Below are 4122 nucleotides of genomic sequence, written 5' to 3'. Positions count from 1 at the left end.
CTGTTAGGGGGGCGTGTTCTACGCACTCGTTCAAAGCCACTTGGACGACGCACGTCCTCGCCAACGGGTGATACCAACCGCTTTTTTTTATTTTTAAAAGCGCCATTTTGTCTTTTGTTTGTTGATGTTCTGCCTCGTTCGAGCGACAAGACGCACTGCAGCTTTTCACCGTCCTCCCCGAAGCAAGAGCGACTTTGCCCTCGCCTACAAAAACATACGTCGCCGTGCTGAGAATGCGCATACCCACGTTACGGCTCCAGGCAACGGTGCTGCTAAAGTGTCTGTTTTTCATCTTGTGCCACTCTCAAATTACACGAAACCGGGGGGTCGACTTCATCGAATCCCGCGGCAGGCTCCGATACGACTTCGACACCGGCTCCGTCGACACCGGTAGCCCGCATAACCGGCAGTGGCGTGACAACCGGGGACGCTTCCAGAATCGTTACGGATGGAGTGTTGTCCTGTCGCAGTCCCCACAAGGCTTCTTGCAGCGGCCCGATGCGACCGGCTACGGCAACGTGGTACCAACATCCAAGCAGGAGCCTAGCATCTATCCGGACTCCTACGTTTCCAAGACCCGACCGTTAAGCGAGCCGCAGAACTGTGAAGACGACGCCCAAGACGAAGGGAACTATCGCAATGCGCTCGGGGACTTTGCCGCACCGGGCGGTGTGTTTAGACCCGGAGGCTTTGTCGGACCTCCTCGGAACAGGCTTGCTGTGGGCGTCGGGCCATCTATCAAGCAACGAACCCTTCAAAATGCCGAAGAGAAAGGGAACTACCGCAATGCGCTCAGTGACGTCGCCGGAACTGGCGGTCCGTTTAGACCTGGAGGCTTTGTCGGACTTCCTCGAAATAGGCTTGCTGTGAGCGTCGGGCCGTCTACCAAGCCACGAAACCTCCGTTATGATGCTGAGGACAAAAAGAACTATCGCTACGAGCTCGGGGACTTCATCGGACTGGGCGCTGCTGTAAGATCCAGAGGCTTCGTTGGGTTGCAAAGGAACGGGATTTCTCTGGGCGTCAGGCCATCTATCGAGCCAGGAAAAGTTCATGACGATTCTGCAAACAAATGGAACTACCGGAATTCAGTCGGGGGCTTTGCCGGACCGGGCACTGCGTTCAGATCCGGAGGCTTCGTTGGACTGCCTGGGAACAGGCTTGCTTCGCGCCTTGGGTCTTCGATCCAGCCACGAGACCTCAAGGATGTTGCTGAATACGAAGGGAACTATCGCAACGCGCTCAGGAACTTCGCCGGACAGCGCGCTACGGTCAGATCTGGAGGCGTCATCGGGCTGCAGGGGAATAGGATTGTCCTGGGCGTTGGGACGATGAGTGAGAGCGCGGTGCGTCGGGCGGCTGTTTCGGTACCGACTGCGAAGAGACGGTTGCCATTTTTCAGAAACTACGAACGATGGTCTTCCCGTTGAGGTGCCGTGAGTACAAGAGTACAACTGAGCTTGCCCATTCATAACCGTTCATTTACTATAGTCGGTGACAAGACTTTATTTTATTTATTTAACAATACTGCCAGCCTTCACTTGAAGGCTGTTACACGAGTGGTAACTACAATTTATATACAGTCATATCAAAATTTGAACTGAATACATATGTACATAATGGAAGAAGACCGTTATACAATTTTAATTAAAGACAACATGAACATATCGCTACATTTTGTGAACTGAAAAAAAAAGAAGTAAAAGTGACTTTTTTTTATTTTTTGCTGGATAAATGTCTTCTCTAAAGAGGACTCGAACTGGGACGTATTTGCAGAGTTAATAACATAATCTGGGAGTTGGTTCCCCTCTAATCGTTTGTACAAAGAATAAATATGAAAAAAAAAATTCTCTCCTACTATTATGCGGTTGGATTGTTTTATTGTGATTTAATTTGCGCGATAGCTTATGTGTCTCTTTCAAATATGGTTAAGGTTCAATGTTTGTTATACACCGCGAATAAGAGTTTCAGCCGCGCTATTCTCGGTCTAGTCTCGAATGATTAAGTCCACACTGGTTAAGCATTTCAGACACAGAGTCTGGTCGTTTGTATTTATCAAGAATGAAACGTGCAGTCTGCCTTTGAATTTTTTCTAGTTTATTAATGTCTACTTTTTTGTTTTGACTCCATACAACGATGGCGTACTCATTAACTTATAAGCTGTGATTTTGGCGTTACTATTTCCATTTTTTAACTTTCGTTTAAGGAAGCACAAACTTCGATAGGCAGAAGAGTAGACATTATCTATATGGGTGCGCCATTGCAAATCGTGTGAGATGACCACACCAAGGTAGTTCAAACTGTTTACAATACTCAAATTAACATTGCCTATGTTACAACAAATTTTCAGAACTTCTTGTTTGTTTTATAAATATATGTCGGACTTACGAAAATTTATATGCATTTGCCAGTCCTCATACCATTGCCTTAAATTTTCCAGGTTCCTGTTGAGGGCTAATTGATCATTGGTATTGTTTATCAAAGAGTAAAGAAGGCAATCATCTGCAAAACGTTTTAGTTTTATTGGATCATCAGTGTGCGTAGCTATATAATTTATATATAGAAAAACAATAATGGTCACAAGACAGCCCTGCGGTACTCCTGAGGTTACATATAGAGCTGCAGATATGTTTCCATTTAACTCAACTTTTTAACGGTTTTATCAAAAACCGTTAAAAACGCAAATAAAGTTTTTATCAACATACCTTCTTACCATCGCGCATCCAGGCGAAAACGACTGCAATTTCGAATGTACCCGTCCATCCAAAACACCAAGATAAATTTCTTACAAAAGGGTAGCCAACAACAACCCGATGCAAACACATTGTTTCTGTGCAGAAGTGTGCCTATCCACTTCGATCGCCGTCGATCTCAGGTACAGATTTACCAGGGAAATGCAACTATACCTACACCACAGTGCCAGTCCGTGACAGAATCCTAACCACGTTTCGTTCCAACCGATGTTTTACCCTATGAACGAAGGACCGATTTGTCAAGTGCAGCATTGTCCGTTGGTGTAAAATTGTTGTGTGTATGTTTATACAGCCGGGAGTTAGCCTGCCTCTGTGGCCGTCTGGTGTCTCCGCTCTAAATGAACAATTTAGCCAGTGCAGTACAACCGCTAGCCTGGGGTCTTTAACGTGCACCGCGCAGTAGTGATACACGGCCGCACGCCGGTACGATGCTCATCCAGATCAGATAGGCAGGGGTGGGGATTGTACCGAGGATCCTGGTTTTTACAGCGCGAGCTTTCGTTCCACGTGCTCCAATCTGGTGTGAGGTAGACCACTCGGCCACCGACCCCCCTCCTTGGGTGTATATCGTGGGTAAATTGACAAGGCACGTGCCTGTTGATGTTATCTGGTGTGGCCTGAATAATGAAGATATTAACAATAAGCGCTAGAGGTTCATGTGGCGATAGTGTGTTGCATTGTGAAGCAGAGAGCAACCAGTCCAAATTTGACTTCAAGGTAACTAAACTCGTCGAACACAAAGTTGGGCCCGAAGTTCGCAAAACGCGCTAATTGGACTCTCGCGACGCTGACGTCGCGCCGAGCGAGGTGTCAATTTTTGGTTAACGTTTGGTTAACTTCATTAAATCATTCTACAGAGTGCAATATATGATGGTTTTATTCCCACCTTCATACACAGCTTTTCTTCACTGCATAATATTGTGCTTTTTGTAACATTTGTAACGGGCCAGAGACTTTTCTTCATTCAGCCACCGTACTTCATCCTTCTCAGTTCGGACGCACCATTCCACCATCCTCCCTATCGAAAATGTTGCCGTCTGAACTTAAGTTATCACCCGCGAGGTATTTACTCCGAGCACCGCGCAGGTCAGAGTCCCGTGGTTCTAATTCATATCGCGATCCTGTTTGTTGTGTGACGCCCACAAAGAAGCAGGGTGGCTTCGTTGGTATAACGGGGTTTGGGGGCACAAGGGCGGTGACTGCAGCTGGAGTTTCGTCTGGTAGGTTGCTGTCGATCGCGGATGTTGTATTGTTCCGGCTGCCATTGCCATTTGCTTCTAGGTTGTCGAGAGGAATGTCATTGTTGAAGTCTCCCACTTGTAGGCTCTCGACTGCATCGATCGGTGGCGATGTTCAGCTGCGTCAACTG

The sequence above is a fragment of the Ixodes scapularis genome, unplaced genomic scaffold (genome assembly GCF_016920785.2).
Source record: "Ixodes scapularis isolate PalLabHiFi unplaced genomic scaffold, ASM1692078v2 PGA_scaffold10__122_contigs__length_95168666, whole genome shotgun sequence".
In the NCBI taxonomy this organism is placed as follows: Eukaryota; Metazoa; Arthropoda; class Arachnida; order Ixodida; family Ixodidae; genus Ixodes; species Ixodes scapularis.
This window is presented reverse-complemented; position numbering follows the sequence as displayed.